At 36.5% G+C, this 14,543-nt stretch overlaps 1 protein-coding gene across 15 annotated transcripts in view; it reads left to right on the top strand.

Annotated features, from left to right (window-relative positions):
- Eya4 (EYA transcriptional coactivator and phosphatase 4) overlaps positions 1-14,543 on the top strand; it is a 289,205-nt gene that overhangs the window by 213,349 nt on the left and 61,313 nt on the right. The window lies entirely within an intron of this gene.

Raw genomic sequence — 14,543 nt, 5'->3', positions numbered from 1 at the left:
AGTGCCTTCCTAGCAAGCACAAGACCCTGAGTTCAAACAGCAGTACTAGAGATAATAATGAAATAAATTAATATTGTCTCTATATGACTATAAATATGAACTACATTTATACACAGACACATCAACTTTCTCCTACATGAAATGCTAATGTGCTATCAAAATTTAAAAATGAAAACTACCAATTTACTATGGAACCACCCATTTTAGGATGAGACTCCTGCCTGTTGGAAATGTGAATTTCAAGCACACAGTTAAATAGGTACACCTTGGCTGGACCTTGCTGTACTTCAGATTAAATTAAAATATATGACCAATGAATAAAGACTACTCCATTATGCTCATACTTTATATTTTATTAGCATATATTAATTGTACAAAATAATGAATTTTATTGTTTTATGTATATGTATATGCTTATGTACTACATATTCATCTCCCATTACATTCTCTTGTTCCCCCTGCCACTCACAATGATCCCTTTCTTCCCAAACTGTCCCCCTTCTATTTTCATGAGTGTTTTTTAAAATCCAGATTCTACATATGAAAGAGAACATGCACAGTGTTTGTATTTCTGAGTCTGGCTTATTCCATTTGATGTGATGACCTCCAGTTCCATCCGTTTTCCTGGAACTGACATCACTTCATTCTTCTTCACCTCATTCTGTAGATATACCACACTTTCTTTATCCATTTATCAGTTGATGGACACCTAGGCTGATTCCATAGCTTGGCTATTGTGAATAGTGCTACAGTAAACACAGGCATGCAGGTGTCTCTTTTGTATGCTGATTTTGATTCCTCTGGGCTTATATCCATAAGTGTATAGTTGTCTCATTTGGTAGTTCTGTTTTTAATGTTTTGAGGAACCTCTGCACTGATTTTCATAGTGGCTGGACTAATTTACACCCCCACCAACAGTGTATTAGTGCTCCTTTTCCCCTGGCATTCTTACCAGCATTTATTGTTGCTTGTTTCCTTGATGGTAGTCCTTCTGAATAAGGTGAGATGGAATCTCAATGTAATTTTGACTTGCATCTCTCTAATGATGTTGAACATTTTTTCATGTATTTTTAAAACATTTGTACATCTTTTGAGAAATGTCCAAATCATTTGCACATTTTTGATTGCAAATTATTTATTTGGTGTTTAATTTTTATTTGTTTTGAGACAAATACGTTCTTACCATGTAGCCAGGCTGCCCTCAATCTCTCTGTCCTCCTCCCCCAGCCTCTTGAGGGCAGGAATTAAAGGCATGTACCACCAGGTCCAGCAGGGATTTTTTTGTGTGTGAGTTCTTGATATTAACTTTCTGCCAAATGTCTAGCTGGCAAAATTTTTCTCTCATTCTGTAGGCTGTGTCTTCACTCTGGAATTATTTCCTTTTCTATGTAGGAGCTTTTTGATATGATGCAATTCCATTTGTCAGTTCTTGCTATTGTTTCCTGAGCTGTTGGAGTCCTATATTGAAAGTTATTGCCTATGCCTATAATTTAAAGTGTTTTCCCTATGTTATCTTCTAATAGTTTCAAGGTTTTGCATCTTACATTAAGATCTTTGATTTAGGGGCTGGTGGAGCAACTCTGGAGACAGAGGGCCTACCTAGCAAGTGTAAAGCCCTGAGTTCAAACTCCAATGTTGTCAAAACAAAACAAAAGCCTAAGGTTCTTGATCCATTTTGAGTTGATTTTTGTACAGGGTAAGAGGTAGGGATCTAATTTCAGACTTTCTGCTTGTGGATACCCAGTTTTCCCAGCACCGTTTGTTAAAGAGACTCTTCTCTAACATATGTTTTTCATACCTTTGTCAAGCATCAGATGGTTTTAGCTACATGGGTTTATTTCTGGGTCCTCACTTGATCCCATCAGTCTTCCCACGCCAGCACCATTCTGGTTCTGTTACTGTGACTCTGTAGGATAATTTGTAATTAAGTAAGCGACACCTCCAGCATTGCTCTTTTTGTTCAGGATAGCTTTGGCCATTTGGGGTCTTTTGTGCTTCCATATAATTTTATGATTGTTTTCCTATTTCTGTGAAGAATCTCAGTGGAATTTTGATGAGGATTACATTGAATATGTAGATCAGTTTTGGCAATATGGCTATCTTCACAATATTAATTCGGCCAATCAATGAACATGGAAGCTCTTTCCATCATCTAATGTCTTCTTCAATTTCTTTAATTTTTATAGTTTTCATTGTATAGTTCTTTCACCTCCTTGGTTAGGTTTTTTTTTTGCCCCAGGGTTTTGTTTTTTTTAGGTTATTCTGAGTAGGATTTTTTATTGAATTCTTTCTTAGCATGTTTGTTGTTGACATATAGAAAACCTACTTATGTTTTGTATGTAAATTTTTATTCTTTTATATTGTCAAAAGTACTTTATCAGATCAAAAGTTTTCTGTTAACGGCTGTTAGGGTCTATAGACAGGGATACTTTGACCGCTTCTTCTCTTGTTTTTACCATTTTATTTTTTATCTTACTGTATTGCTCTAAGAACTCAAACATTATATTGAATAAGAGTGGAGAGAGTGAACTGCATTGTCTCATTCCTCATTTTAAAGAAAATGCTTTTGGGTTTCCCCAATCAGTGTAATGTTGGTTATTCATGGCCTTTACTGTGTTGAGGCTATGGTCCCTCTTCTGTGTTTCTTCAGGGCTTTTATCATAAAAGAATGTTGAATTTTGTTAAAAGAATTTTTCTGCATCTATTGAAATACTTATGTGACTTTTGTCCTTGATTCTATTTATATGCTCTATTTCATTTATTGGTTTGAGCCATTCTTGCATCCCTGGAATGAAACCAATTTGATCTTGGTGTATAATATCTTAATGTATTGTTGAAAATGGTTTGAAACTATTTTATTGAGGAATTTTGCATCTATGTGGATCAGGGAAAATGGGCTACAGTTTTTTATTGTTGTCATAATCTGGCTTGGTATCTGGGTAATACTGGCATCATAGAATGAGTTTGGAAGCATTCCTTCCCTCTCTATGTTAAGAATACTGTGAGGAGTATTGGTGGTAGTACTTTAAAGGTCTGGAAGAATTCAATAGTGAATCCATCCAGGCTGGAGCTTTTCTTTGTTTGGTATACTACTGCTTCAGTCGCATTGCTTACTAAAGACTGCTCTATATACTCTTGGTTTAATTTTTAGTAATGTTACATGTGTCTAGAAGTTTATCAATATTTTCTAAATTTTTCTATTTATCTGAGTGTAAGTTTTAAAAATATTCCAAATGATCCTCTAGATTTCAAGTGTTGTTTTAATATTCCTTTTTTATCTCTAAGTTTATTTTTTTTTTCATTTTTCTTTTATTATTCATATGTGCATACAAGGCTTGGTTCATTTCTCCCCCCTGCCCCCACCCCCTCCCTTACCACCCACTCCGCCCCCTCCCTCTCCCCCCCCTCAATACCCAGCAGAAACTATTTTGCCCTTATCTCTAATTTTGTTGAAGAGAGAGTATAAGCAATAATAGGAAGGAACAGGGGTTTTTGCTGGTTGAGATAAGGATAGCTATACAGGGCATTGACTCACATTGATTTCCTGTGCGTGGGTGTTACCTTCTAGGTTAATTCTTTTTGATCTAACCTTTTCTCTAGTTCCTGGTCCCCTTTTCCTATTGGCCTCAGTTGCTTTAAGGTATCTGCTTTAGTTTCTCTGCGTTAAGGGCAACAAATGCTAGCTAGTTTTTTAGGTGTCTTACCTATCCTCACCCCTCCCTTGTGTGCTCTCGCTTTTATCATATGCTCATAGTCCAATCCCCTTGTTGTGTTTGCCCTTGATCTAATGTCCACATATGAGGGAGAACATACGATTTTTGGTCTTTTGGGCCAGGCTAACCTCACTCAGAATGATGTTCTCCAATTCCATCCATTTACCAGCAAATGATAAAATTTCGTTCTTCTTCATGGCTGCATAAAATTCCATTGTGTATAGATACCACATTTTCTTAATCCATTCGTCAGTGCTGGGGCATCTTGGCTGTTTCCATAACTTGGCTATTGTGAATAGTGCCGCAATAAACATGGGTGTGCAGGTGCCTCTGGAGTAACCTGTGTCACAGTCTTTTGGGTATATCCCCAGGAGTGGGATTGCTGGATCAAATGGTAGATCAATGTCTAGCTTTTTAAGTAGCCTCCAAATTTTTTTCCAGAGTGGTTGTACTAGTCTACATTCCCACCAACAGCGTAGGAGGGTTCCTTATTCCCCACATCCTCGCCAACACCTGTTGTTGGTGGTGTTGCTGATGATGGCTATTCTAACAGGGGTCAGGTGGAATCTTGGCGTGGTTTTAATTTGCATTTCCTTTATTGCTAGAGATGGTGAGCATTTTTTCATGTGTTTTCTGGCCATTTGAATTTCTTCTTTTGAGAAAGTTCTGTTTAGTTCACTTGCCCATTTCTTTATTGGTTCATTAGTTTTGGGAGAATTTAGTTTTTTAAGTTCCCTGTATATTCTGGTTATCAGTCCTTTGTCTGATGTATAGTTGGCAAATATTTTCTCCCACTCTGTGGGTGTTCTCTTCAGTTTAGAGACCATTTCTTTTGATGAACAGAAGCTTTTTAGTTTTATGAGGTCCCATTTATCTATGCTATCTCTTAGTTGCTGTGCTGCTGGGGTTTCGTTGAGAAAGTTCTTACCTATACCTACTAACTCCAGAGTATTTCCTACTCTTTCCTGTATCAACTTTAGAGTTTGGGGTCTGATATTAAGATCCTTGATCCATTTTGAGTTAATCTTGGTATAGGGTGATATACATGGATCTAGTTTCAGTTTTTTGCAGACTGCTAACCAGTTTTCCCAGCAGTTTTTGTTGAAGAGGCTGCTATTTTTCCCTGTTTCTTTTGGTTAGTTTGACTTAGGGTTCATCAGTTTTGTTTTATCTTTTTGAAGACCCATTTCATTGGTCTTTGAGATGTTCTTTTAGTCTCCGTTTTATTAATTTCTGTCTTGATCATTATTATTTCTTTCTGTTTTCTAATTTGGGGTTTGTTTGCTCTTGATTTTCTAAGCCCTTCAGATTCATCGTAGAGTTATTTGAGAGATTTCTGATTATTTTAATGTAGGTATTTATAGCTATAAATTTATCTCTTAGAGCTGTCTTTTTTTTTGTTTTCTTTTTTTCCACTTACATAAGTTTTTATTTGAAATACATTTTAAATAAATCCTATTAGTTTCTTTTTTTATTGTTTTATTATTCATATGCATACAAGGCTTGGGTCATTTCTCCCCCCTGCCCCCACCCCCTCCCTTACCACCCACTCCGCCCCCTCCCTCTCCCTCCCACCCCCTCAATACCCAGCAGAAACTATTTTGCCCTTATCTCTAATTTTGTTGAAGAGGAGTATAAGCAATAATAGGAAGGAACAAGGGTTTTTGCTGGTTGAGATAAGGATAGCTATACAGGGAGTTGACTTTTTTTTATTATTCATTTATTCACATGTGCATATACTGTTTGGGTCATTTCTCCCTCTTGCCCTGCTCCTACTCTATCCCCCCTCCCCCTCCCTTCCAGGCAGAACCTGTTCTCTGCTTTTCTCCAGTTCGTTGAAGAGTAGAAATAAGCAATAATAAGAAAGACAAAGCATTTTTTCTAGTTGAGATAAGGACAGCTATACAGAGAGATTCCTAGCATTGCTTTCATGTACAAATGTGTTACAACCCAGGTTGATTCATCTCTAACTGATCCTTATACTGATTCCCTGATCCCCTTCTCGTGTTGACCTCTGTTGCTTTAAGGTTTCTGTATTAATTCCTCTGGAGTGGGGACATCAAATGCTTTCATGTTTTGGGTTTTCTATCTAACCCTGTACCTCCCGTATATGTTCTCCCCTTGTCATGTATCCCAAGTCCTACAACATTGTTGTATTTGCCCTAGAGCTGTTTTTGTTGTATCCCAAAAGTTCTGGTAGGTGTGTTTTCATTTTCTTTTGATTTAAGAATATTATTTAATTTCATCCCTGATTTCTTCAATGACCCAACAATAATTCAAAAGAGTAGTGGTTAATTTACATGTGTTTGTATAGTTTCTGTAGTTTGTCTTGCTCTTGATTTAAAATTTATTCTAATATGATCTAATAAGGTATAAGAAATTGTTTTCATTTTTTGGATTTACTAAGATTTGCTTTATGACCTAAAATGGAATGTCTTAGGGGTACAATTCCATAGGGTTCTAAGAAGAGTGTGTATTCTCCAGCTCTTGAGTCTAATTTTTTGTAAATGTCGGTTAAGTCCATTTGATTTTTGGTAAAGTATAATTCCAAAGTTTCTTTGTTGACTTTTTGTCTTGATGAGTGGGACACTGAAGTCACCCACTTCAATACACCCACTGTTGTATTGTATTTGGACCTATCTGTCCCTTTTTGTTCATTAGTCATATATATATATATAAAACTGGGGGCAACAACATTCAGTGCATACATATTTACAATTGTTATATTTTCTTGATGGATTGTTCTCTTTATTAATATGTAGTGACTTTCCTTGTACCTTCTGAGTAATTTTGGCTTGAAGTCTGCTTTGTCAGATATTAGTATCACTATTTCTTCTTGCTTTTGGATTCTGTTGTTTGGAATATTGTTTTCATTCTTTCACTTTCAGTCAGTGTGAATCTTGGCCTGTGAGCTGAATTGCTTGTAGGCAGCAAATATTTGGATCTTGCTTTGTAATCCATTCAACCAGTCTGCTTGTTTTAATAAGAGAGTTAAGACCATTTGTAGTTGGGATTATTATTGAGATGTATGTTCTAACCTATCCCTTCTTCATCTTAGAAGTTTGCTGATTTACTAAGTTAATTATATTTGATTCTTTCCTATTCCTCATTTGCTTATCTATTCTACTAGCAAGATTTACTCTGTCTTGAGCTCTCATGTTGTATATATCTTTGTTCCTCTTCTCTATGTAGTATTCCTTCAAGTAGCTTCTGCAATCCTGGCTTAATAGTCATGAATTGCCTTAGTTTATGCTTATCATGGAGCATCTTAATTTCTCCTTTAATTTTAAAAGATAACTATGCTGAATAGTAGTCTTGGTTAGCAGTTATTTTGTTTTAGGGCTTAAAATACATCAGTCCGTGCTCTTCTGCATGGGTTTCTTTCTTTCTTTTGTATGAAAAAAAACCAAATTTATTAGGATGCCAATGAGAAGGAATAGAATGGTGGTCATCTACCCAAAATAAGGCTATGAGTGTTACTCTTTGGTAACTCTTCCTCAGATCATGGCTTCAATTTTGCAAATGCAGGAACATCTCTGATTTTCACTTCCATGTTCCATCTGGGCCCCCAGTGGGCCTGATCCACCACTACCACCACCACCCTCACATGCACACACATTCCAACTGTTCCTTGATATTCTTTTGTCTACCATATCTGCTTAAAATGTGGGCTTTGTCCACATGCCCCCCCCCCAATATAACAGCATAAACAATCCTGGTTTTAGAGAGGCATGGGTCACATCTTCTTTAACTGCTTGGAGCTAGGGTGGATCATAGAGATATCCCTACTTATGTATTTGTTGTTCTGGCAGATGATTATGGAGCAGTCTGTGGTGACATGGCAGGATCTAATTGAATACCTGGATACCATTGTACAGAAGCATGTTTGTGGGGGTCAAGGGGCACTTGAGGGTCAGGCAGTAGGGGATGGAACCAACATTTTAACATCATTTGTAACTTTATGGCCTATAGGGGAGAAGTAACAAATCTGGTTAGAACATTCACAAAGTATGGGCCAATGATGAAAAGGTATATACTAGGGGTTCCAAGAAGGGGAGAAGCCAGGATAACTTTGACGAGGTATGTTCCCATGAAACCCATCTTCTCTAAGTTGAGAGAGTTGATGAGTTAGTTTATGAATGTTAGTTTGAGCTTCACCTGATCTGTTAACCCCAAAACAACAGTCTTCCTCTAGCATACACATGTTTCCCTTTGGGCAACAGTGAGCATATCTAAAGCCTTCTTGTTTTGTAAGTCTACTGCCATTAAGGAGGTGATTTGTTTTTATACATCAATGAGGATTTGGGCTAGGGTATCTAAAGCATTGGCTATATCATGTGAACAGGATTTTGTAAATCAGGAATTGGGAGGGAGAAGGAAGAAATAATTCCTTCCCTTCCTGTCCTGTATCTGATGCAATTTTGAAGGCTAATAATAGAGGCATGAGTTGGATAGCCCTTCTGTTTTAAAGAGGTTGTGAATGTACATAGGGAAGAACATCTGAATTTTTCCTAAAGATATAGGAATAGTAAGTGATAGAAAGGCAAGGGCACACATTATTCTCCAGTTGGAAGGTAGACAAGCATGGACATCAAGTAATCATGCTTATGAACCATTTCTTCAAAACCTCTTGGCTTTAGTTGCTTTGGAAGGTCTGGAACAAGTGTCTCCATTTGGAATCTGAGAGCTTCCCCTTTTGTTTAAATAATTATTTCTGAACTATTTGACCCTGAATGGTTTCTCATCACTGGGAAAAACCTTTCCCCATAGGCCTTTTCTGGTTTGATCCCAAATTGGAGGGGAAGCGATGGTCAGGTGAGATGGAGTCAGTGTCAACAAGAGACCCTTTTTTGAACAAATTTAAACAAAAAAGAGGGTTAGAAGGAATGGCTCCTTAGTCTGGGCTTGCCTGGAGTCCATTAAGTTTAATTTTGTCTGTTTTATAGGTGACCTTCTAGTATCTCAGAAAAGATTGTTTTTCAAGTTCTTAATGTTAGAAGCTCTACTTTTGCTGAATGGCAACAATTACAAAGTTTTCTTAAGGAAAATATAAAACAAGACTCAACAGAAGCAAGTATTTAAATTCTAACCTGTTTGACAGATAAGTGCTTGCTAGTCATTTTTAAGGATTTGATTATAAATCTCCAGAAGGATCAAAACTGTAATGACAAAAGACTTAGAATAGCCAGGGTTAAAATACTGAAAAGTAGCTTAGACATTGACAGTCCCACTTGCAGATTTTTAAAAATTTGTATTTTGAAATAATTTTTATAAAATTTTTAACTTAGAAATAATTTTTTAAAATAAAATAACCACATTTTAAGGTTCTGTTTACAACACCCAATTAGGTAGTTTTGAAATGGTCAACTTTGTTTTTCTTTAGTCCAGAGTCTTGAGAATTAATTCCTGAATGCTTGCATTTTGGTTAGATCTGATTGAGATAAGATAACAGATTTTTTTGAAGAGATAATAGCTTTTACATATTTACAAAAATAGCACAGCTAAACAAGTGTATTAATTTGGAGTACTCTCGAATAGATCTTTTAGCCATAGATTAATTACAATTTTCCCTAGGAGGCAACAAGATGGCTTTGACCACATACCTGCCCTCCTAGTGCCATCATGGTGGAGATGTCCACTGTGAAGTTGGGCCACTGTAGGAGGCATGCTACTACTGCCATGGCAACAGCATTTCCCTGCTTCCTTTTGCTGAGTCTGTGACCACAAGGTTTTACCAAAGGATTGAAATAGAATATACAGCTATGTTACATACAACCTACATGGGATTTTTTTTTCTTTTGTTTTGATCCAAAGAGACCAAAGAGGGTGGAACCAATGTAAGGGGCTCTTCAAAACTAGAGAAACTTGTTCTAATTCCTTATAGCTGGGGAAGCAAAATAAGACAAATGGAAGACTTGTGAATCTGCCTGGAATTTTACCAACAACATATAAAGGAAAAAGAAGTCCCATGATTGAAAAAGCCTTTCTTTCAGGGCAGAGTGGAACAACAAAGTTGGCCTGGGAGGCTTCCAGAGGAAAGGAAACAAGGAGAAGGATTTATTTCCTCAGGAAACATAAAAACTTAGGACAGGATCTATTGGACCTATGTCCCTCCCAGAGGTCCTGATCCTGAGAGAGGGACAGGAAAGGCTGAACATAAGGAACCTAGGACCATTTAGAGGACTTACAATAGAGAAGATCAAGGTGTAAAACTGTGCTATAATTAAGACTGCCATTTTGAGGCCAGACTTCTTGGTCTGGCAGTTGTAAGCTTTCATGTCACATTATAGGGAAAGAGTAAACATTTCTTTTTAACTATTTAAAATTTAGCCCAGTGCTGGAGAATGCAGCCCAGGGTTGAGTCTGAGGGGATCAAGGCATGGCAGAGGGGTTTTCCAGCACCCTAAGTCTTGTCATGACACCTGAATGAGAGGAGGGGCTCAATCTAGATGTCTACAGGTGACAGAATGGCAGGCATCTATGCAAAGGTCCATAGCTCCCTTTAGAGTTTCAATAGAGAAGTCTTCTGTTACTCAGACAGGTTTACTTTGCAAATAACTTGGCACTTGTCTTTTGCAACTTTCAGTATTCTTTCTTTGTTCTGTATCCTTAGCATTTTCCCTATAATATAATGTAGAGAAGCTCTTTTCTGGGCATGTTATTTGAATTTCTAAGTGCCTCTTGTACTTGGATGTCCATTTCTTTCTCTAGATTTGGGAAATTTTCTGCTTTAATTTCATTGAATAAATTTTATGTACATTTAGTCTTAATCTTTTTTCCCTCTTCTATACCATAGATTTGTAGATTTGTGTCCCATAGGTCTTGGATGTTGTGATTACGATTGCTTTTTTTTTTTTTCCTTATTTCTAGCTGACTGTAATAATTCCTCAACCTTGTCTTCAATCCCTAATTAATGATTCTTCCTACTGGTATAGCCTATTGGTTATGTTTTCCACTGAGTGTTTTATTTATTAAGCTCTGCGTTTCCAAGATTTCTGCTTTTTTGTTTTTGTTTTTCAGAATCTTTTATCTCTTTGCTGAATATCTCATCAAGTGTTGAATTTACTTCTTTATTTCACTCATCTGTTTATGAAACTTCTTTGAGGTCATTGATCATTTTTAAAACAAGACTTGAATTCTTTGGCTTTTCAACATTTTAATATTTTTAGATTCAGTTATTGATAGTTGTGATCTTTTGGAGGAGTCACGTTGCCTTGCTTTTTCATTTTCTTGTGTTTCTAAGCTGTAGTTTGCACCTGTTTTGAGATGGGTATCTCTTCCAGTGTATATAACTGTCTTCTTAGTGAGCAGCCTTCTCTAGAGGGCTCAATCCCCAGTATCACTCAAGAGGAGACAAACTGCTACAATAACAGCAACACCAAAACAACCTAGATATAGAAATACAATTAAAATCCGTTACAATCAACTACTGTACTACCTTCAGTCATAGAAAAGAAAATAGCAAAAATAATGTATAATCAACAATGAAGTTAAAAATTAATCAAGATAAAATTAATAATAAATAAATGAAATCAAGTAAAATAAAGGAAAAAAGAAATGAGCAGCAAGTTTCAAGAAAAGAAAAAGAAACAAAGAAAAGAATGTGAGGAAGAGGGAGAAAAACAGCAAGTGGTAATAATAGTCTGATTACAAAATGAAAATATGTAAATAACATTAGATAAAATAATAGGACTAATAAATAAAAACATAAAAGATTTTTAAGATAAAAATAATGCTAAAATATAAAAAAAAAGAAAGAAAAATTTTAAAATGACAGAATTGGAGAAGCTTCCTTCTAGGCTCTCTAATATTAGAGTCTGCCAGGTGAGGGCAGTAGTGAGTTGTCCCTGGAGCCTATTGTAGTTAATACTGTTTGGGCCACTGCTCTATGAGGCCTGAAGGCCAGGCTGGTCAAGGGTCCATTGTTGGCTTCATGGCTGCATTCACTTTAGAAGTTTCCCTTCTTTGTTATCAGGAATTTTCACAGTCTCTAATGAGAGCATTTTGGCCTGTGGCCAGGCAAGTTTCCACTCACTCCGGAGGTTCCCTAATTAATACGGCAGTTGTCAGCATCTAAAGATGTCCACTAAGTATTCCCTGAGAATATCAGAGAGTGGGGGAAGCAAACAGCACTGCGATGTGCACTGGTGGGGTATACCCAAGGAGATGGGGTACTCTGCCTACTGGTCTTAATGCTTTCAGACCTGCTTTGCAAAAGGGAGGAGGTTGGAGAAATCTAGTGATGTGCCCAACCTGGGCTTCAACCTCTCAGCCCTGCCAGGAGGCAAGCCACACACAGCAGGAAGACACCTCCAGAAGCTGAGCAATCCATAGCCCATCAGCTCAAAGTCTGTGCAGTAATCCTACTTGCCATAGATGGCCACTTCCCACCATGCCCTTCACAGCCTGGGCTCACTGCTGATTAAACTTCTCACTGGGTCTGTGTCTGACATTCCACTCTCCATGACTGCTCTTACAGTCATCCCCCACCTAGACACTGTGGCAGGATGTCCCCAGCCTCATGGAGTAGTAATTGTTCCTTATGTTCAGGTCCACAGTGTAGCTCAGTCTCAATCAAAAGGCCCCATCTCAAGAAGATACCTGACTACAGCCCTCTGAAATATGGGAAGCAGTACAGTGAATTTGCAGAAGGAGTGATTGTCACACCACTTCCACCCCACCCTTTTCCCCCAGTTCTAAAGCTTGCTAGAACTATGGGTGTATCCTCTGACTAGGACTGCCAGTCTCTTGTCACCAGAGCTGCCTATGACTTTGGATTTCCCTGCTTCAAGGAAGCCAAGATTGGTATAGTGGGCTGTTTCCCACTTTTCTCTGTGTAGTCTTTCTGTTTCTCCATGGTTTCAGCTGTCCTGTCACCTTTCAGGATTCCCAATACTCTTTCGCTCTTTGAAATCTACTATCCTTTATGACCCTCTTTTCATTCATGAAGTCACATGGAAGAAGCTTCTAATTCACCATGTTATCCTGAAAACTAGTCTCTTATTATTTATATTTTTATAGTTTGAGTTTCAAACATTTTTCATTTTATACTTGAAATGTACTTTTAATACTTTAAAAACATGTTGCCAGAATTCAGTTATTTTTAATTCTTGTTCAGGGTCTTTTTTGGTAAAGACCCAGACAGTAAATATGTTCTGTCTTTACAGTAGGCCATATGGTCTCTGTTTCAACTACTCAGCTCTGCTATTGGAGTACAAAAGCATCCATAGATAGTATGTAAATGCATGAGTGTGGCTATTTTCCAAAAACTGTATTTATGGATTCTGAAATTTAAATTTCACATGCCTCTCGTGTCACAAAATATTCTAATTTTGCTAATTTTTGAACAATTACAGTGTAAAAAAAAGCATTCATAGCTCATTGGCTATCTGCTCTAAAATAGTGTAGTAGTGTTGATACAGTCCAGGCAATGTTACAATAATGATTACATACAATGAGTATTTAGTAATTAACATCTCCTCTCAGCCAGCAACATTTTTCTAAATGTAAAGTATAAAGTTTTCTTGGTTCTTAAGGTTAAGACACAGGTGATCATTTATAAGGGCAAGGACTTGCATGTCAGGGGCACCATGAGTCTACATCTTGGTACTCTGTACAGTTACTGGATTTGTTGCCTTGAACAAGTTACTTAACCTCTCTGAGCAACAGTTGCTTTCTAAGGGATCATAACACTTCCTGGCAAGACTTTTTGTTGTTAAATAATACATATAAGTTGCTTGGTGATAAATGCCATTATATTTTTCCCATAAATAATAAGTGAATAATAATTAGGTAATAGTTTTTTAAGGAAAATGAAAGTATGCACTGTATTCAAAGAATCTTCAATATTTGGTCATATATTAAGTATATTTGCACTTAGAAATGTGTGAACTAGGCCAAAGAAGGCAAATGTTAAGTACATTTTGATACCTACTAATTAAGTGGTGTTAGTAATTATGAATCATGTAGTCATGGTGGAACACTGATATGAGATTTTTAATAAACTTTAAGGACTTTTTTGTTGATAGTAGGGTTTGAGCTCAGGGCCTTGTACTTGCTAGGTATTACTACTTGAGTCACACCTCCAGGACATTTTAGTGACTTTTTATGGTGGGTGTTTATAACACAAACTACACATTTGCTCTTACAACCTTTCTCATTGAAAATAAACTATTTTATTTTTAATTTGGGTTTTATTGTTGGAATTGGATCAGTTTATAAAATTATTTTAATAAAAGGCAAAAGCTTAAAAGCTAATGGTTTTTAAGACCTTCCCAGTAACTTTGAGAATAATTTTAATTATTTAGTTTTAATTAATATAAGTTGATAGCATCACCTTAAGACCCTGTCATACTACATGGTATTGCTTAAGTTATGTTTCACTATTTTAATTTATTTATATTACATTATATTATCTTAATCCTAACTATATAGGATTATAACTATATAATTACATCTGCATATTTGTATTGGAATCTAGATTTTTCTTTCAAATTTTTATCATTTGTAAAATTGTTAAAATGTGAAAATAGAGTAAGTGTAGTCATTCCTTAGCAAATAAATCAATAACCAGGCTTTGTGGACCAGAGGAACTGTCATAACTATTCAGTTCTTGCACAAAAGCAGCCATAAACAATATCTGAACAAGACTGACTGTGAAACTTGATTGATAAACACTCTAATTTCATGAAACTTGCCATCACAAAATCTTCTTTTGATAGTTTTCAGCCATTTAAAACCATGCTTAGCTCATGGATCATTCAGAAATAGGCATTGGATCAGATTCTGCACAATCCATGATAGAGATTTATATGCATACACATAAGATAG

Source organism: Castor canadensis, chromosome 1, assembly GCF_047511655.1.
Source record: "Castor canadensis chromosome 1, mCasCan1.hap1v2, whole genome shotgun sequence".
Classification (NCBI taxonomy): Eukaryota; Metazoa; Chordata; class Mammalia; order Rodentia; family Castoridae; genus Castor; species Castor canadensis.
This window is presented reverse-complemented; position numbering and strand designations above follow the sequence as displayed.